General features: G+C 33.0%; 2 pseudogenes; one reads left to right on the forward strand and one right to left on the reverse strand.

Moving 5' to 3' along the window:
• The first annotated feature begins 8574 nt into the window (after nt 1-8574).
• LOC136233767 (mitogen-activated protein kinase kinase kinase 20-like) lies at nt 8575-11233 on the forward strand (annotated as a pseudogene).
• Nucleotides 11234-11261: 28 nt separating this feature from the next.
• Nucleotides 11262-12295, reverse strand: LOC136233769 (mitogen-activated protein kinase kinase kinase 20-like; annotated as a pseudogene).
• Nucleotides 12296-22692: the final 10397 nt, after the last annotated feature.

A 22692-nucleotide genomic window follows, 5' to 3' on the forward strand; every position in this document is an offset into this window, starting at 1 on the left:
CTTACGTGCATAGAAATTCGCGTTTTCTAACTAAAGGTCTTCTAAACGGCTTAGAGGTTAGCATACAAATGATGTTCAAAGTAGGGCTACTAAAGCCTAGAAGTCTAGTCAAAAGATAAAAGAGTAGATGGGTACCTACCTGATTAATGTTGGTTCGGCTCAGATGAGAATCAGGATCCTGAAAGGGAGCCACTCCCGTCAAGTTCGCAAAACCCACTTCCATGCCCTTCGTGCCATCGTATCTATCTGAACCCATCACAAGAATGCTCAAAGGTTAGAGCTAGAGAGAGAAAGAAGAGAGAGAAGGTGTGGGGTTGAAATGAAACCCCACCATCTTATATAGAAGAAGGGAATGACATTCCCGTAAATAGCGAAAAAGGTACGACGTGATATAAAGGTAAAAAGTAAATAATTTATTACTAGGTGCACAGACCTCCGATTTGCAGTTCGTTTCAGCCTGCGTTCCTGCCAGGAGGTGACCAATACCCCAAGAATATGACTCCGGACGGCAGTCGAAATTTTACAGAATAGTGGCGCCAGTCAAAATACAGACCACAGTCAACAGAAAAATAATTCTTAGTCTGAAGTGTTCCGGACGAAAAGATAAGGACGTTCCTGTCAAACAACTCAAATGCCCGAGACAATAGCTCTAGTGAAAATACAGATGACAGTGTTTTAGAATTCAGAATCGCTAGAAAGAACCTTTTTGCTTTTGAGCCATCTTACCTACGGTCCACGACCGAGGTTGCTTTTGAGCCATCTTACCTACGGTCCACGACCAAGGTTGCTTTTGAGCCATCTTACCTACGGTCCACGACCGAGGTTGCTTTTGAGCCATCTTACCTTTGATCCACGATCAAGGTTGCTTTTGAGCCATCTTACCTACGGTCCACGACCGAGGTAGCTTTTGAGCCATCTTACCTACGGTCCACGACCGAGGTAGCTTTTGAGCCATCTTACCTACGGTCCACGACCGAGGTAGCTTTTGAGCCATCTTACCTTCGATCCACGATCAAGGTTGCTTTTGAGCCATCTTACCTACGGTCCACGACCGAGGTAGCTTTTGAGCCATCTTACCTACGGTCCACGACCGAGGTAGCTTTTGAGCCATCTTACCTACGGTCCACGACCAAGGTAGTTTTTGAGCCATCTTACCTACGGTCCACGACCGAGGTTGCTTTTGATCCATCTTACCTACGGTCCACGACCGAGGTGGCTTTTGAGCCATCCTACCTTCGATCCACGATCAAGGTTGCTTTTGAGTCGTCTTACCTACGGTCCACGACCGAGGTAGCTTTTGAGCCATCTTACCTTCAGTCCACGACCGAGGTTGCTTTTGAGCCATCCTACCTACGGTCCACGACCGAGATTGCTTTTTGAGCTTTCTTACCTTTGGTCCACGACCGAGGTTGCTTTTGAGCCATTTTTACCCGCGATCGATTTAGAGACTAGGGTCGCTAGAAAGAGCTGTTTACCCGCGGTCGATTTAGGCTAGGATCCTTAAGAAAAAAGTCCGCCAGCAGCCGATTCGAAAGGCAAGGATGGAGAGGATCAAAGACGAAGCTGGAGCGCGCATCGCAGAGATCAAGTATTCTTCCTCCTACTCTATACGTGTCTTTTACTTTAATATGTTTACATTGCATGTGTTGCGTTAGCAAAAAACGTTTTCAAAACACACACATCACTGTCAAAATAGGAAAGTAGGGGCAATTGTAGACACCGAGTCGGAGGACCTGTGACGAAAACCTGTAACAAGACGGTTGAAGTGGTTGGTTCCGGGAGTTTTGAAGCAAAAAATATAATAAAAGACGAGAGGTCAGTAGGAGTTGCGGTCGTCGAGTGGACGGCTCGCGAGTGCTCAGCGACGTGGTGCGAGCGCCTAGCAGCAATCGGCGCGCGCCTAACGACAGTTGGACGCGCGCCCGACAGCGCGCGGCGCACGCCCGACAGCCACTAGGCGCGCGCGCCCGACAGCCGTTGGGCGAGCGCCCAACAGAAGTTGGGCGTCCGCCCAACATTTTGGGAGTAGGCCCAAAATATTTTGGGCGTAGCCCGACGCCCGTCGGGCTACGCCCAAATTTTTTTGGGATCCGTGCCTATAAAAGGCACGGATCCCCATGCATTTGGGAGGAGGAATTTTGAGAGCTTCTCACTCTAAAACATTTTTTAGAGAGAGAGTGATTTTTTTGGGAAAAAACATTTTTTTTCCTAAAAATTTGGAAATTCCTAAAAGTTAAATATTTTACCAAAACACGAAAAAACACCGGAAAATCACGGTTCGTGGAATCAACCGACTTCAACTGTCAATACCGATCTGGAGGTATTATCCGAGGACTAGACTCGTGTTATTTATTTTAATTATTTTATTTATTTATTTTTAGTCTTTATTTTATTTATTTATTTATCACGTTTATTTATTCTCCTGTATTTATTTAATTCTCGTCCCGTATTAAATAAATGTTCGTTTTGGTTTTGAAATAAAAACCTCGTTTTAATATCCCAATACGAACCGTGATCCGATTCAAAGGTAGTTCGGGATTAAAAAACGTTGTAATTATAAGTTTTTGAAAATATTTCTAAATAACGTTTTGAAATAAAACATCGTTTTAGAAATCTCCGTTATAGACTATGATCCAATTTTGGTAGTTCGGGGACCCAAAACGATAGAATAGATCTAATCTAAAGCTTTTGAATAAATCTGGAAACTGTTGGACTGATTCTGTAATTTTCTATTTTCTGTCACTAAAGGCTGTTTACCGACGGATTTTCCGTCGGTAAAGCTGCTGAAACGTAAAAATGCTGTTTTGATCCATCTTTCTCAACTTTTAGACTTTTGGTCCTTGTATATATATGTGTATAATTATGCAATGTATTTATGGAAAATTATTTTGGGTTATATAACTATTATTTATCTATCTACTTTATATTTTAAACTTAATGTACATCAATTTAGTTTTGTAAAATAACATATTTGTACATATATATAGTTTTTGGTTTATTTGAGTTATATTACCCATTATTTAGGATGGGGGTTATTTTCTATGTATTTATTATGTAAAACTATTTTGGGATGAGTTTAACTTTCTTATTTATGGATTTTATTCTCTATTTTTACATTGTTTCTTAAATCCAAAATCAAGGTGTATTTTAATTAGTATTATCTCCATTTTCACTTATGTATATGTACTATTATTTTTTTTTCTTCTTACCATATATTTAACCTACATATATTATTACTATTTTTACCATTCTTGTATATATGTATAAATATGCACATTTATTCTCCTTTTAGGTTTTCTATATTTATATATTCTATGAATATACTTGGGTTTATTTAGACTAAATTTCTTAATTGGTGTGATTAGAGGTTAATTGAGTGAAAAATGGGAAAATAAATCACAAAAAGAGATTTTGATTTGCTTATTTAAACTTAGTTTCTTAGAAGTTCCTAATGTAAATAAAAGGCTTTCTTATCACTTTAAATCATTTCCTAAAACATCACGTGTTAAAACCTTGATTCGTTCCAACGACGGATTAAGCGAACCTTGTAATTAAAACCGTCTTTTAATCGTGAATAATAGAGTTTTTGAATCGTTTTCCTATCCAAAATGATTTTGTACAAAATAAATGGACTTGTATTCTTAATCACGTTTTTAGATTAAAACTGTTTGCTCGACGTTTTCAAACGCTCGAGTCGTTCCAACGGCGATTCGAGTGAACATCATTAACGGGGTTTTGAAACGTACCTAAATCGTTCCAACGGCGATTAAGGTACGAACCATGTAAATAAACTCGTTTTTGGGGAATGAGATTAGAGTTAGTGTATAGTCTAAAAGCATAAAATCACACTGTGAATAAATCAATTCTTTCTTCTCCCCCTCTCTCTCCTATCTACTTTAAATTTATGCAAAATGGGTGATTCCTTACTAAGATGGCTTTTAAACAACATGCTCAAAACGGTTTTCAAAGCGAGAAAGAAAAGGTTTCAAATGAATTTTAAACTTAAAGAAATATGCGATTAGTCCGTTATCGCCTAACACGCTAAGTAGGAGGCCGATGGTTCATAACCGGGCGATGTCGGGGTGCCTAGTAGCCTTTCTCCGGAAAGGAGCTAGCCTTCTCGGCTCGTACCTAAGTTTTCCGAACCCACACCGGTCTCCCGCAAGTGATCGGTGTTCATTTTCCCATTCGTGGGTGACGACTCTTCCATACTCCAGGCTTCGGTCCTGCCGAGCAGCTTGATTCCACGATTGGTTGCTTTCGGCGCTAATCACCGCTTACGTCGCCATGAGGTGTCCACCCCCCGGTCCGTCCGGGCGAGGCCATTCGGCACCTTGTCTAACAACTATCTAAAAATAATAATATAAAATGATTGAATATAGTAACACGCGTATAATTGGAGAGTAGAGAAAAAACTATGAAACAATGTCTTTAAATTCTTAATACTGGTTTCAGATCAAGCTGCAGATTAAACCAGGCAGCAGGTCAACATTCCAGAGCAAGTAGCAGATCATACTAGGTAGCAAGTCAACATTTCAAAACAAGCAAGAGATCAAATGGGGCAACAAATTATTAAACAAATTCACACCAGGCAACAAATCAGATTGAGGCACATAAAAAACCATCATACAACAAATTATATTAAGAAACAGATCGACAAATGGAAGTCACTAAGAAAAATAACAAAACTAGATTGTCTGAATTCACCAACAACATCAAAGCTCTAGGCAGTAGCTCTTTCCCTTACTTCCTTTACGGGTCACTTGTTACCGGTTTCATGTTTAGAGAATCCATATATGTTCTTGCGTAATCATTTGGTTTCCTTATGCAATGGCCATGCCTCTTTCGATAGGTATTTGCCAATGCAGAGAGATCCGGAAGATTCGAATAATAATGGTCTTTTTACAATTGCATTATAAAGCAGAACTGTATAAACTACCAAGAACTCCTTTTTGGTTCTCCATTTTGTTTGACCGTTACCTATTGCTACCTTCATATAATATTGCCTCAAAAGGTTTTCTTGTAATGATTTTGACCAAACTACTAGTATCCACAAACACTCTTAGGGTTGTTAAGTCCTCAATCATGATCTTAATTACCAAGGCATCTTCTTGAGAGTTTCCAAAATGAAATTTGGAGTTGAACTTATATAGTTTTCCCATACCTTTGTAAATCCTTTTTTATTTTATAGATCTATCCTCCTTTGACCCCTTGATGACTCCTCTAGGTGCATGTTCAGTCTGTCATATGTTTTTATGTTTAACAACTGGTGCCTTTCTTGGGGTTTTCAAAAGCTTGTCTGACTTTCCATGTTCTGCCATTTTGTTTAGCTCTAGGGCAAGTTGTCGATAGACTTCGGCCTCGTGCCCCTCGCTTTTGTGAAATTCACAATATGTTCTATTATTGCAACGACTGGAGATATTGAGCTTTTGGGGATACTAAATTTGTTATTTATTTTTCTCTACCCAATACATTGTTTATTTTCTAGGAGCGTTCAATGGTGTGAAAATTGAGTTCCACCGGCTCTCGTGGCTTTCTTCAGTCTATTTCTCTTTCATTTTTGGGTCATTTTGATATGTTGACTAGATCAACTGAGGGCATAGTGTTGTCACAATGCAAGTACATCACTGATTTGTTGGCAGATACATGACAATCGAATGCTAACTCAGCTTCCAGTCCTTTTCCAAGTGGAGTCCAATTGGATATAGAGGACCCCACAACAAAAGTGTTTGAACAACCAGAAAAGTATAGACAAGTGATAGGCATGTTATTGTATTTAGGATTCACAAGGCCAGACATTGGTTTTCTTACCCAACAGCTAAGTCAGTTCATGCAAAAGCCTTCCAAGGTTCATTGGAATACAACAATGCATGTACTTAAGTATCTAAAGGGTACTAACACAATTGGATTGTTTTATTCTAGTACTGTTGACCGATTTCCGCAAGTGCACGGTTTCGCTTGTAGTAATAAAAAGATATCGATCCCATAGGGAACGTTTTTTAACGAAAACTTATTTTTAATTCAGTTTGATTCATGTTTTAGGTTTATAATATGGACAATCGTTATTTGAAATTGGTTTTGAGATTGATTGAATAAGAATTAGGTTGGAATATGTAGAATGTTAGAAATCAATTCTGTTTGGAATATGAATTACAAAACAGAAACGTTTATTGTTTAAAATAAGAGATTAATTGTGTTCGTTTGCATTAAGCAAAGAAAACAACTTTAAACTTTGTATAAATTATAAAAGTGTAATAACGTAAACTCCTTCAAATAAAAGGCTTTGAACCGTAGACAATCCTCCTACGGTCGGGTTAGATTGCTATCTTAACCAAATTCATTCTTACTCCGATAAGCCGACCTAACGATCATATCGATTGTAAGAATGAATTTGCCCAAGTGTTCAACAAAGTTTCCTTGTAATGATATTGAATTCAACTAAGTTTTAATGAAAACACCAGAACTCACTTCCGATCATTTACAGAAGTGCTACATAAAAATTTATTGAATTGCATGAACTTTATTAGATGAAGTATGAATTTGATACAAGTTTACAGAGAATAAAAAGCATGGAAGCATTCGAACAACATTAGAGTTCCGGGTCGTCAATCCTTTCCTCAAACCTCGTCAGAGAGTTTGTCAGGCTCTAGGGTCGAATCCGTTACTTAATCTTCTCGCTGAATCTTCGGAATAGAGATGGTTCGTCAACTACCAGAATGTAAACTAATATAAACAGATCTTAATGTAAATCTAAATGCTAATGTGTTTGTAAGTAATCTAAGAACAACTTGTGTACATTAGATTGCTTTTTACAAAATTGAAATCTAAACTCTGACTTTTTTCTGAGTCAGAGTTTCTACATAACTTCGGCACTCTAATCTTACAAATCTAACTCTCATCCATTCAACTCTGAATCAACTCTTTATTTATAGATGTTGAAGAGTCATGATTGAAGGGTCGTGTCCGTTGTGAAGAGTCGTATCCGCTGCGAAGAGACGTTTCTATCCACCCAAACGAATGCGTTTCTTGGAATTTAAACATGTGAATGTAGTGATGCCAGAATTTCTGATCTTACCGAGAATGGAAATTCTCAGCCGAGAATAGGGAAGTAAATTTCAGTCCTTCGGAGCGCAAGAAGAAGACGCCAGGAAAAGGCGTGTCGCGATCGAGAATCGGGATTCTCGGTCGCGACTCGAAATCTCTACCGATAAGTCGGGTTAGATTGCTACCTTAACCAAATTCATTCTTACTCCGATAAGTCGACCTAACGATCATATCGATTGTAAGAATGAATTTGCCCAAGCGTTCAACAAAGTTTCCTTGTAATGATATTGAATTCAACTACGTTTTAATGAAAACACCAGAACTCACTTCTGATCATTTACAGAAGTGCTACATAAAAATTTATTGAATTGCATGAACTTTATTAGATGAAATATGAATTTGATACAAGTTTACAGAGAATAAAAAGCATGGAAGCATTCGAACAACATTAGAGTTCCGGGTCGTCAATCCTTTCCTCAAACCTCGTCAGAGAGTTTGTCATGCTCTAGGGTCGAATCCGCTACTTAATCTTCTCGCTGAATCTTCGGAATAGAGATGGTTCGTCAATTACCAGAATGTAAACTAATATAAATAGATCTTAATCTAAATCTAAATGCTACTGTGTTTGTAAGTAATCTAAGAACAATTTGTGTACATCAGATTGCTTTTTACAAAATTGAAATACAAACTCTGACTCTTTTATGAGTCAGAGTTTCTACATAACTTCGGCACTCTAATCTTACAAATCTAACTCTCATCCATTCAACTCTGAATCAACTCTTTATTTATAGATGTTGAAGAGTCATGATTGAAGGGTCGTGTCCATTGTGAAGAGTCGTATCCGCTGCGAAAAGACGTTTCTATCCACCCGAATGAACGCGTTTCTTGGTATTTAAACATGTGAATGTAGTGCTGCCAGAATTTCTGATCTTACCAAGAATGGAAATTCTCAGTTGAGAATAGGGAAGTAAATTTCAGTCCTTCGGAACGCAAGAACAAGACGCCAGGAAAAGGCGTGTCGCGATCGAGAATCGGGATTCTCGGTCGCGACTCGGAATCTCTACCGAGATTCCGGAATCCCTACCGAGATTCAGGATTTTTCTCCCGTTTCTGACTTCGTTCTCGTCTCCTCGTATTGGCGTGCTGAATTCTTCGTCTTTTGGCTCCTAACTTAGGGGTTTTCCTTCGTTTTGACCTGTTTTTGTTCCTATTTAGATTTTACCAAATATTTAGGTACCTTGCATGAAAGAAACATATTCGGACGTAAAAGTACTCTAAATAGATATAAACAGCACGATTTCATAGCAAAACTGATGTAAATATTAATGATATTTTAGGTATATTTTGGGCTTAACAAGTACAAACAATTTTCAGCTTACTGGTTTTTGCGATTCAGGCTGGGATAGATGTAGAATCACAAGGAAGTAAGTAATATGATACTGCATATTGCTTGTATCCAGTTTGATTTCACGGAAATTTAAGAAGCAATCAACTGTAAGCAAATCTTCTGCTGAGGTAGAATATCGTGCCATGGCAACTACAGTGTATGAAGTCAAATGGTTGAGTTATTTGTTGCCAGAATTCAGGCTTCCTGTTCAGTTACCTATTCCACTAAACTGTGATAATCAGGCAGCAATTTGCATAGCAGGCAATCCTGTCTTTCACGAAAAGGTCAAACATATAGACATTGACTGTCACATAGTGATGGAAAATGTGGTTCAAGACTTCATCACTACACCATATGTTACTACCACTAATCAGCTAGCAGATCTTCAGTTGTCAATTTCGTTCGACATTCAACCCCCGTTTTAAAACATGGAAAGCAATGTTTGTACAAGGGTGGATCCAGAGGGGGCGGGGAGGGTCGGCCGACCCTCCGGTCCGCCGGAACATCCTTGAGGAACATTGATTCAGCCCCGAACAGCCTCCAAGATAGCTAAAATTAGTATTTATAATATAGGACGTGATTATATGATATAAAATTAAGTTTGCATAGTTGGTTTTAGTGGTAACTAAAGATACCTTCACAACTAGTTGGTTCCTTGTTCAAATCTTCCTCTCTTCAATTTTTATTCCATTTTAAATTTTACCCTTAAACCTTATTCTCCTTTAAAAATATCAATATTATTACCTAGCTATCATTTTTAATCATTATTATCGATTAATTTCAATTTTTTTGATTAAATTTTATCCGATTGTGATTTTCCCCTTAAATCATTATTTTCCCTTAAACCTCATTCCCATTAAAAATGTCTAACATTTTTACCTAATTTAATTATATTTTTATTATTTTTATTATTAATTAATTATATTTTTTTCTTTAATTAAAATGTCAATTTAAATATTCAATTTATAAAGAATAATATACTTATTTAGGGGTTTTAATTTAGGAAATTAACATTCAACTTATTAAAACTTAAATATGTCTACACTTTTCATGTTAAAATTAGTCCCTCCAAGCGTGGAGTCCTAGCTCTGCCACTGTGTTTGTATATATATTAAATATGGAATTTTGGGGTGTGGGATTTGAATATACAATTATTGTTACAGTAGATACACAATAATGAAAAAAAAAGGAAAAATTGCTATAATTTCTTGTTTGATGGGTATGATTTTAGAGTTTCCATAATCAAAGGAAATTGGACTAATACATCCCTAACTTTGTGTATTTAGAATTATACCTATACTTTTAAAATGTTCCGGAAGTTAATATGTATTCGTTTAGAGAGTCAATGAGTTAATTTAAGCAAGATCAACAATTAAATCAAAATTATTGTTTTCAAATACCACTGGAAACAAAGTATTAAAGTTAAAAATGTATTAAACTAAAGAAATATAACCAACCTAATTAATACTATTTATTTATTAGAGGTTGACTGGCCGACAAAAAGAAACAAAAACCCTCCTATAATTTAGCTTATCCCTAATATTTATGAGAATTAGTACATATATTAAACTTGTTTGAATCTCAGTCAATTAGTAAACAAAAATGCTGTTTCCATTTTGAAAATTTGAAACTAAGTCGGCAGTCATTGTTTTCCTATATATTAAACTTGCATTCCTTTTCCTTTGTTTGCTTTCCTTCTTAGCAGCAGTTTCCATTCTATTTTAGCCATGGAGAGGAAGTCTGATTCCGAGCCATAAAAAACAGAATCACGCTTGTATAATCATGGAGCAGCGTGGCACAGCGGGCTGTTGCTCAGAAAAGGAAGGTTTGGCTCTGTTTATTTAGCTGAATCTATTTCAACAAACGGATTATTTCCCGAGTTTATGGCAATCAAATCAGCTAAGGTTTCTTCATCAGTTTCACTTCAAAAGGAGAAAAAAGTACTCGACAATCTCGGTAGCCATCCTTACACTCTCAACTGTTATGGTGAAGAAACTACTACGACTAAGAATGGTAGGATGATTTATAATATATTACTCGAATATGCTTATGGAGAAAACCTATCTTCTCTTATTAAGCAACCCGACGGTTGCGGATTGCCTGAATTAGATGTGATGAGATATACAAGGTGCATTCTTGAAGGACTTGATTATATCTATGGCCATGGATATGTGCATTGTAATATGAAGCCCGAGAATGTGATGCTTGTATCTGATGAAAATCGGGGTTGCTTTATCCCTAAGATTGGGGATTTTGGGTTGGCCAATAGATCCTTGAACAGTAAAATGATGAAATTTAATCCTAATTTTGAAGGACTGCTTTTTATATGGCTCCAAAGACTGTTATTGATCGGATTTAAGAGCCCCCATGTGATATTTGGGCTCTTGGATGCATTGTTTTGAAAATGTTAACTGGAATAAGGTTTGGAATCCTAAACCAAATATTAAAACGGATGAAATCTTTGAAAAGATAAGCAACCGTTATGAATTGCCTAAGGTTCCTGCACACATATCAGAAGAAGGGAAGGATTTCTTGAAATGGTGTCTTCTGAGAAACCCTAAGTTTAGGTTCACTGGTGAGATGCTGTTATTTCATCCTTTTGTATCGGGATCAGATGATGATGAAATTGAAGAAAGTTTGGATGATGAAAGGGTGAATTGTTCAGCATTGAAAAATGATGCTGATGATGAGTTGTCTGATTCGAGCTTTTCAGAACCTGAAGAGGGTTATCCTACTTGTTGGCGAGATGATGGAGTAAAAATAAAGAGAAGGAAGATCAATAATAAAGCAGAAGTGTGTTGATGATATGTATGTATATGCAATTTATGTATCAACACACTCCTGCTTTATTATTGAACTTCCTTCTCTTTATTTTTACTCCATCATCTCGCCAACAAGTAGGATAGCTCTCTTTAGGTTCCGAAAAGTTCGAATCAGACAACTCATTGTCAGCATGATTTTCCAATGGTGAACAAGTCACCCTTTCATCATCCGAACTTTCTTCAATTTCATCATCATCTGATCCCAATACAAAAGGATGAAATAACAGCATCTCAGCAGTGAACCTAAACTTAGGGTTTCTCACAAGACACCGTTTCAAGAAATCCTTCCCTTCTTCTAATATGTTAGCAGGAATCTTAGGCAATTCATAACGGTTGCGTATCTTTTTAAAGATTTCATCCGTTTTCATGTTTGGTTTGGGATTCCAAACCTTCTTCCCAGTTAACATCTCCAAAATAATGTATCCAAGAGCCCAAATATCACATGGGGGCTCTTAAATCCGATCAGTAACAGTCTCTAGAGCCATATAACCCTCAAAATTAGGATCAAATTTCATCATTTTACTGTTCAAAGATCTCTTGGCCAACCCAAAATCCCCAATCTTAGGGACAAAGCAATCCCGATTTTCATTAGATACAAGCATCACATTCTCGAGCTTCATATCACAATGCACATATCTATAACCATGGATATAATCAAGTCCTTCCAGAATGCACCTTGTATATCTAATCACATCTGATTCAGGCAATCCGCAACTGCCAGATTGCTTAATCAGAGAGATATGTTTTCTGTATAAGCATATTCGAGTAATATATTATAAATCATCCTACCATTCTTAGTCGTAGTAGTTCCTTCACCAACAGTTGATAATGTAAGGATGGCTATCGAGATTACTGATGAAGAAACCTCAGCTGATTTGATCGGCATAAACTCAAAAAATAATCCGTTTGTTGAAATGGATTCAGCCAAATAAATAGAGCCAAACCCTCCTTTTTCGAGCAACAGCCCTATATGCCACGCTGCTCTATGATTATACAAGCGTGATTCTGTTTTTGAAGGCTCATAATCAAACTTCCTCTTCATGGCTAAAATAGAATGGAAACTAAAATAGAACTTCTGCTGCTAAGAAGGAAAGCGAGGAAAGAAAAAAGAATGCAAGTTTAATATATAAGAAAACATTGACTATCAACTTAGTTTCAAAATTGAAACAACCTTCTTATTTACTAATTGATTGAGATTCAAACTTTCTAAATGTTTTTTTTTTGTTTTTGTTTCAATCATAGGAAGGTTTTTATTTCTAACAGTATGATATGTACTAATCTATACTATATATAATTACGGAAGCAGAGAGAAATGAGAAGAAGTGTTTTAGAGGTCTTTTTGATGAGTTGTCAACGTAGTAAAAAATCAGATTAAAAATATTTAATTAATTAAAAATAAATATTTAATTAATTAAAAATAACAAATTTATATTTATAATATATTAAATAATTACTAGTCACAAATAAACATCTATATAAAGCATGATAGATAGTATTCCACCATTATATTCATTGGTCACGATAGATAGTATTATATTTCAGAAGGTAAATATTCGATTTTTTTTCATATGTTGTAGTTATTTTGTTCTCAATTATGTTGTTGTTTTATTTTTATTAAACAATAGTTGTTATAGTTTCATCTTTCAGATTCATTTCTGTTGTTACCCAGGTTCTATACTCATCGCTATCTTATCCATGTTTTCTTTTTTATTTGTCTTTTTTTTCCAAACTGATAGCTTCAATTGAAGAAATCCGACAGAAATAGAAGATGCATGAACAACTAAAACCGGAAAACACAAAAGTGTCAAAAATTATAAAAAATTCTTATGTTTTTCAAGGTAATTATTCGATTTTTTTTCATATTTTGTAGTTATTTTTGTTCTCAATTGTGTTGTTGTTTTCTTTTTATTAAACAATAGTTGTTATAGTTTCATTTTTTAGAGATGAAATTCCATTTGTGTCGTTACCCAGGTTCCATACCTCTCGCTACCTTATCCATGTTTTCTTTTTTATTTGTCTTTTTTTTTTCAAAATGACTAAAATAAAAATTTTGTAAATTTGTATTCTTTTTTAGTATATGTTGCTAGGTATTATCGTTTCGATTGCTAACTCTTAACTAAAATTTAGATTTTCTAATAAGTGATATCTGCGAGTATGGCTGATATTTTATATAGTGAAAGAATGAAGAACAAATTGATCGAATGTCTTGATGAGATATTACGAGATGAAAATAGGAAAAATCATCATCTTAAACTGATTCAATTAGATATATTGGGTTATTGTAGCTGAATGAATAATTGAATTCAAATACTTGGTGATTATGAAATTCCATCAACCAAAATAATTATCATCAAAATGAATTTGTGACTAATTCTTACGAATTTTATTTTTTTATATGTAACATATTGAATTGATAAAGTTTCTTCATATGCAATATTAGAAAATTATTGATTGTAATAGTTTATAGAATAATATATTGATGTTGCTTCCATTTTAACATAGATTGTAATTCTTTTGTATCGTAGATATAATATTCAATTTTAATTGTAATTTAATTCAATTTTTGTTTAACCTATATTGTAGTTCTTTTGTATCGTAAATATAATATTTAATTTTAATTATAGTTTAATTCAATTTTTGATTTTTTATTATATTCTAATATATTTCTTAATTAATCTGCTATTTTATTATTATTGTTTCACAGAATATTAGGAATATGAAAATGTATTAAAATTCCTAAAAAGTACAAATCATTGAATTTTTTAAAAATAAATAAATCATTCATCTTTAGTTAAAATTCTATAAAAAAAAGTAGTCAATTATTTTTAAAATTAATTTAATTTGAATTATCATTAAAAAAATATATATATTAATTTCAAATATATATAATATAAATTTTTTTCATAGCATGATATAAAATTATTTAAAAGTAAATATGTCAATTTATTTATTTATTTAAATTATATAAAAGTTTCATACCCCGTGCATCGCACGGGTTTTCGACTAGTTCTTATAAATATTAAGGATAAGCTAAATCATAGTTTCTTTTTCTCAGTTAGTCAATCTCTAATAAATAAATAATATTAATTGGGTCGGTTATATTTCTACGGTTTAATACATCTTTGACTCTTCGATTATATTTCTCAAACTTAATCACAAAATCTAAGGATAAAAAAAACATAAGTAACTTCGAAGTATTTCGAGTGATTTTCATAACGAACCGTGAATTTCCGGAGTGAAAATAAATATTATTATCGGTTTTATTGCTAACATTTCCAACGTGCACATTTAAAATTATTCTAAGTAATAAATATATTTTCCTAATACATCTTTGACTCTTCGATTCTATTTCTCAAACTTAATCACAAAATCTAAGGATAAAAAAAACATAAGTAACTTCGAAGTATTTCGAGTGATTTTCATAACGAACCGTGAATTTCCGGAGTGAAAATAAATATTATTATCGGTTTTATTGCTAACATTTCCGACGTGCACATTTAAAATTATTCTAAGTAATAAATATATTTTCCTAATAACTTATATATATATATATATATATATATATATATATATATATATATATAGATAAGTGTGACACAGTTCTTATGTTGTGACAAGCCTTATTGTGTGACAAAGACCAATTTTGTAATTAACCAGGAAAATGTGGCAAATTTGTAAATAAAAGGAAAGAGAAGATTGTTTTATTTCTTTTTTTTAAAATGTATTTTCCTGACTTTTCCAACCTCTTTTTTCAAAAACTTTTATACCGTTGGACTCGTCTTAATTAGATGGTCATTTTAAGATCCCAGAAGCTCAGGTAAAAAAATTCCGGTAAATAGAATCCGGCGATTTGTTTTTCTGTGAGAAACAAAATCCGCAAAAAAATTTCAAAAAATTCCAAAAAATGTGAAACATTATTCTAAGAAACTTTAATTCTTAACTCAAAATGAGATTCCTTACGGGTTAGTCCCAAATCAACGGAATCCGGTGATTAGGTAAGCGTTTTCCGGCGAGAAAACAGAAAGTACCCAGAAAATTATCAAAATCTTTCAGAAAATGTAAAAACTTATTTTGAGAAACTTTAATTCTTGGATCGAAGTAGGATTTCTTATGGTTTAGTCCCAATAAAACTATTTCCTTAATTTTATCCATTTTACATGCTTCAACAATTTATTGGGTCAAAACCGTAAGAAATATCATTTTGAGCCAAGAATTAAAGTTTTTTAAAATAATTTTTTACATATTTTAGAATTTTTTGATAATTTTCTGGGCACTTTTTGGTCTTACCTTTCAAAACTATGTGTTGCAATATTTTTGTTGGAACAATATAACAATTCTGTTGGAACAATATAACTATTCTGTTGGAAGAATATAAGAATTAGAATTATTTTTTAAATAATATAACTAATATAAATTTGAAGATACTATATTAAATACTAAGAAACAAAAATGAAATTGAAGACATAGATAATAAAATTGATTTGGAACAATTGGTAAAGTGATTTATTATGTTGGAACAATATATGTATTATGCTGGAATAATAGAACTATTTTGTTGGAAAAATTGGTACGCTGATTTATTATGTTGGAACAAATGGTACACTGATTTGGAACAATTTCGTACACTGTCGGAACAATGTAAGTAGGACAAACAATTTGTCCAGACAATTATCAAAAAATTTCAAAACATGTAAAACATCATTTTAAGAAACTTTAATTCTTGGCTCAAAACGAGGTTCCTTACGGTTTTGACCCAACAAATTATTGAAGCATGTAAAATGGATAAAATTAAGGAACAAGTTTTATTGGGACTAAACCGTAAGAAATCTTGCTTCGTCCCAAGAATTAAAGTTTCTCAGAATAATATTTTATATTTTTTGGATTTTTTTTAGAATTTTTTAGGCACTTTTTTTTCGCCAAAAAACGCCCACCCGGATTCCGTTCACCGGAATTTTTTTTACTTGAGCTTCAGGGATCTTAAAATGACCGTCTAATTTACACGAGTCTAATAGTATAAAAAATTTCAAAAAACGAGGTTAGAAATATCGGAAAAATGTATTTTAAAGAAAATAAATAAAACAATTTTCTCTATCATCTCTTTCCTTTTATTTACAAATTTGTCATCTTGCCCTTTTCAATTATCATCAAAACTACGTAGTTTTGTTACGTTACACAATAAACTCATTGTCACACACTAACCCTTTGTCACACTGGATATATATATATATATATATATATATATATATATATAGGAGAGGGCTCTTGTGAGAACCCTTTCCTAGGTGAGAACTACCCAAAACTACATCGTTTTACACGAGTCTAATAGTATAAAAAATTTCAAAAAACGAGGTTAGAAATATCGGAAAAATGTATTTTAAAGAAAATAAATAAAACAATTTTCTCTATCATCTCTTTCCTTTTATTTACAAATTTGCCACCTTGCTCTTTTCAATTATTATCAAAACTACGTAGTTTTGTTACGTTACACAATAAACTCATTGTCACACCCTAACCCTTTGTCATACTGGATCTCTCTCTCTCTCTCTATATATATATATATATATATATATATAAAACGCTAAAAAACGCTGCTGCTTAGGGGGGTCAAACCCTGGCCTCCTCTCTTACACTCCACACTCCTTACCATTGAACCATTTACTTTTCTTATGTATTATGTTGTGCACTGCTTAATAAACCAATGCCCTTTTAGCTTCTATTATTTAATATTTGATGCATTCACTTATTAATATTGATTAAATGTGCATAATAATAAATTATTAATAGAAAAAAAGAAATTTGCATAATAATGAATTATTAATAGAAAGAAAATGTCCATAATAATGAATTATTAATAGAAAAAAAATCCAAAAACATGCTCCAATTTCTTATTTATTTAATTCCTTTATATTTTTGTAATTTATGTTATATAAGAAAATATATTTTTTAAAACATACGTTAGAACATATATTTTAAACTTTTAAAACACGAACTATGAAGTTTAGAACGTACAACATATTTTTTAGAACATACGTTATGTTTTTTAGAACATGTGTTATGTTTTTTCGAACATGAGTTATAAATTATATTATAGAACAAATGAAAAAACGATCCAGATATCTACTGATTTTTTAGAACATTATACTTAATTTTTACAACACAAACTATATATTTTTTAAAACATACGTTATAACATATATTTTAACTTTTAAAACACGAACTATGAAGTTAGAACGTACGACATATTTTTTAGAACATACGTTATGTTTTTTTAGAACACGTGTTATGTTTTTTCGAACATGAGTTATAAATTATATTATAGAACAAGTGAAAAAACGATCCAGATATCTACTGCTTTTTTTAGAAAATTATACTTAATTTTTGGAACACAAACCATAAACTTTAGAACATATGTTATGTTTTTTAGAACATACGTTATGTTATTTAGAATGTGAGTTTTTTTTAACAAAAAAATGGCCCATATACTTACTATTTTTTTAAGACATTATCTTAATTTTTAGAACACAAATTATAAAGTTTAGAACATATGTAACAATATTTAGAACATCGTCTTTAACAATTTAAAATATAAATTACAAAAATATAGAGGAATTAAATAAATAAAAAATTAGAGCATGTTCTTGGTTTTTTTCTTTTAATAATTAATTATTATGCACATTTGTTTTTTTTCTATTAATAATTATTATGCGAATTTAATCAATATTAATAAGTGCATGCATCAAATATTAAACAATAGAAGCTACAAGGGCATTGGTATATTAATTAGCGCGCGGCAAAATATACAAGGAAAGTAAATGGCTTAGTGGTAAGCAGTGTGGAGTGGAAATCAAGAGGCCATGGTTTGACCCCCCCAAGCAGCAGCGGTTTTTTATTAAATTTTACACCCAAAACTACGTAGTTTTGGGTGGTTCTCACCTAAGGTGAGTTCTCACCTAGGGGAGGGTTCTTACTTGATCCCTCCCCTATATATAGATAGAAAACGTATATTAAAATTAAAGTTCATTTTTTCATTAGCTTACTAAGTAGGAATATCACATGTTTAGAATATATCTTAAATACATTTTATATCATGATAACAAAAATATATACAAAGGCCAAAAAATCTATTAACTGATAATCAAAATTTAATACTGATATAATATATAAAAGGGATAAGGTATAATCATGGTTATCAAAACCGGACCGGTCAAAGAATCGGAAGAGCTAAAGGGTGAAGGGTTTAAGATTTAACTAGGGTTAAACCGGGGTTGAACCGAGGTTCAAATAATCCTAAAAAATTATAATTTTCATTTTATTTACACCTTCCAACATAATAAAAATGTTAATTTGAATTTTATATTCTAATATATAACTTAATTATCATGACCAATTATAACTTGCATATTCTGAATGTAACAAAAGCTTAACATAACTTGATTAATTTATATTCTGATATATAAGTTATATAACCAAATTATGAAATTAAATAATATAACTTGATTTTATTACATATTTTATTAATATTTTTTTTTATTACATATTCATCAAGCATGATTTAATTTATTGGTTTGTTCGATGTGAACAAACAAAAATCAATTATCAACGGAATCAAATGAAAGTATGAATACCAAACCATTAATAAATATTCCTTCTTCAAAAAAAAATATTCCAGTACTACATCAATACTAATTTGAAAGTTATTTTTTTAAAATGAAATTCAAGTTAATTTTTTCTTAATTGGATTAGTAATTTTAATTGAAAGTTAAATTTTTATTTTTTTTAAAAAAAAATTACAGTTCAAATATTGAACCGTTTGGACCGTAAAAACCGTGACCGGGTTTCCGGGTCGCTGGTTCAACCGACCGGGTCACCGGTTTTTAGTGGTTTTCTAAAATGTAATAAAATAGTCACTTTCGGACCGGAATACCTACCGGGTCCGGTTCAACCCGATTGAACCGGTCGGGCTGGTCCGGGTTTGATAACCTTGGGTATAATAGTCAGGAGCAATTTTACCTTTAACAGATATCCAATATATGCAGATGCGTTTTAAAACCGTGAGGTTCAAGATATTGGATTTGGATCAAAGCGGCCAATATCTACATAATATTGTGCCAGAATGTTACAATATCTCTAATAATTTGTGTGTCTGTCTGATTCTTCGACAAATGTTCATTTGTAGAATATTATTGTAATTCTTCAACGGATATCTCAAGCTACGTATGTTGAGAAATTATAAACCTCCGACAGAATTTTGAGGCTCGATTCGTATACAAGCCATGCTTTAGCACGATAAAACTCAACTCGAAAGCTCGTCAGCAGACTCAATTATAGGCTCATGGACAAGCTCTATTATAATATTAATGAACAGGCTCGTGAGCACGCTCTTGTTGATTATTATTTTAATAATAACATTTCTATAAAGGGAGAAATGTAAAATCATGACTTTTGTGTTAAACTATACTTTTGTAGGTTTCAAAACTAAGTAGTTTTGTGTTTAATTTTTTTGAAATGATATTAAAACTCCATCTTCGACTTCAATTCTTCATTTTAAATAGAACTGATGAAATGTTCGCGAGCAAAGTTCATGAATAGAATTAACGAGCTGCTTGCAAGCAAAGCTCGAGAACAAATAAATAAGAGCAACTCACAATTAAATAAGTTTCTTAATTAACTGAGCTCGAATAAAATATTGGACTCGAACTTGTCATTTTTTTGTCGAACGAGCATGAGGAGGTCAAAGCTCCGCTTTGCTTAGTTATAACTTTTTTTTCACGAGTGTATGCATGTCTTTGATCTGTTACCGATGTGTGATAACACGACTATCAATTCACTCTCTTCACTATCATGGTTGATGATATTTTTGCATCTTATCCTTCAATAAAATTAGTTTTTTTTGATGACATTTTGATAAGATTCTTTTAGGAATAAGTTTCAAATTTGAACTATTATTTTCTAAAAAGTGCAGATTTTTACTTTTAAATACGAAATTATGCAATTTTACTCTTAACATTGTTAAAAAATATTAATTAAACTGCTACCGAAAAAAAATATGAACGGAATGATTTGACAATTATTCGATTATCACATCGGATCTTTCAAATAAGTTCTTCGATAAACGAAATCAGTTTCATGCATTTTGACATGTTGTTTATAACCGTTCTAATAACATAACAAACATTTTAGGTAAATTTTAGCGATTAGCTTATATCTGACAGATTTAATTACTAATATTTTAATAACAAAATAAATATTCTCAACATTATTGATGTTTGAAAGTTCGGTGTGACAGTTAAATAACGAGTTAAATAACAGTAAATCGATCTATTTAAATTTTATGTTAGATAAGGATAAAATTGATCTCGTTTGGAAACTTTAAGGATAAAATTCTATTTCACATATTAAGAGTAAATCTGGACATCTCCAAAAATAATCGGGTAAATTTGAACTTTATCCCATACTTTTTATTTGATGTATTATATGGGCCCAGCCATATTTGACACAAATTCACCATAGAAGATAGGCCCATGGGCCTGAATAGATAGGCTTATGGGCCTATTCTAGAAGTAATTAAAGATCTGTTGATGGGCCCATTAATAATTTGGGTCAAAAATACATGAATATCATAATTAAGTATAAAATTATAATTAAATCGTATCACCAAACTTAATTCTTAATATGTCATTTTTCTTTATATATTATGATTTTACACTATAATTTAAAAAATTTAGGCTCTAATTCATAAATAATAAACTCTATAAAATATATTCTAGACTTCTAATTTTTAAATTCTAATTTTTAAAATATATTAAAAGTACTGATTTTATTACTTTAAAAAAATCCAAAATTATTACTTGATATAATTGTAAATAATGTTTTCTCTGTAATTTTTCCAAATTTCTTCTCTTTTTGAATTGGGAGTCCTCATCATGTAATTAAATATCTTTGTCAAGCGAGATTTTGAAATTAAAAAATAATAATTGTCTGCCTCAAAAAGTAATAATAATAATTGTCAAACAATGACTTAAACCGTACAATATGAATATTCTTTCTTTCTTATTTTAAGAGGACAATATAAATATTCTAGTAACTACATGTGAAATAAATGGAATAAAATAAAATTATAATAATTTGATAATGTGAAAAAGATGTCTTTTAGCTTGCGGGATGTTGTATTATTGTATACCATTTCACATATCATCGACTATCTTCTGAAAAAATAACCTGGAGACATACAGGAGGCACACTAAACTCATGGTGGCCCAGTAAACAAGAACTTGTGAAGTTCGTCAACCAGTTAATAGTGTGATTCTCTTCCCTATAAGTATGCACGGAACTATAAGTGAGTTTATATCTTTGAGTTTCCTACAACGAATGATAAGCCAAGAGTAGAGGTGATGAATTTTCACAACACTCTCTAAGAATTCAAGCACAACCCGAGAATCCATCTCCACCACGATTTGTCTAAAGCCCTTCTCCCATGCCAAGCAGAGACCAAAATACATGTCCCAGAGTTCTGCAAGAGCAGTAACGCAAGCCAACAATGTTAGCGCCAAACCCCCTCTCTAAAATCCATGACGATTTCTGATTAACCCGCCCGTAGAGGCAAGGCCCGTGTTCCCTTAATAAACGCCATCGGTATTAATTTTCACCCACTCGTCCTCTGAAGGTTTCCATCTGATCCAAATACACCGATTCACTTGTATATGATTAGCAAACAATTGGTTTTGAGCTTTAGTAAACTCCCCACAAAGACGAATAAATTCCTCCACTTCCACAACCACCAGACCGAAAAATCAAAGGGACCAGGCCATTAAATATTTCGCACCATAGCCGCGAACCGTAGGTTCAATATCAGCCGGTTAAACAGGTCCCCTGCAAAAAAATAACGGTCAATCGGACCTCGGGATAAAAGTATACCAAAAGTGCTCACAACATAGCATTCTCGTAAAATGTGTAGTTTTGCCTCGACAGTCAGGCTACGTTTACAATCCGGTCAGTTAGTCATGTTGAAACACCTTTCCACATGATTTTGATTTGACAAAATTATTTATGTGAATGATAAAAATATTCCAACACATTAAATTTAAATGCTTTGATTTATTCGTACTAATGTGTTTGTTCAATGTTGAGTTATTTGATTTATAAGACATTAAGATAAATGGCCCAAAGGCCCAAAAGAGGAAGTCAAGCCCAAGTCAACAGATCAAAGCCTCACGGCCCAAGAAGACTCAAAACGCCGTCGTACTGAGTAAGGTGTTAGCCCAGCAACAAGAAGGATCGAGAAGCCTTCGACCAAATAGCTTCAAGATGAAGCTGCTGAGTTGAGCGACAAGGTTGTCAGGTCAGCGGCAGAACATAATGAACTTGGAGATAAAGTATTTCTACTTTGGGTAAAGCTTAGAAGGCGCAGGAAGCTGTCTGGAAGACTTTGCCATAAATGTG

This window comes from Euphorbia lathyris, chromosome 6 (genome assembly GCF_963576675.1).
Source record: "Euphorbia lathyris chromosome 6, ddEupLath1.1, whole genome shotgun sequence".
Classification (NCBI taxonomy): Eukaryota; Viridiplantae; Streptophyta; class Magnoliopsida; order Malpighiales; family Euphorbiaceae; genus Euphorbia; species Euphorbia lathyris.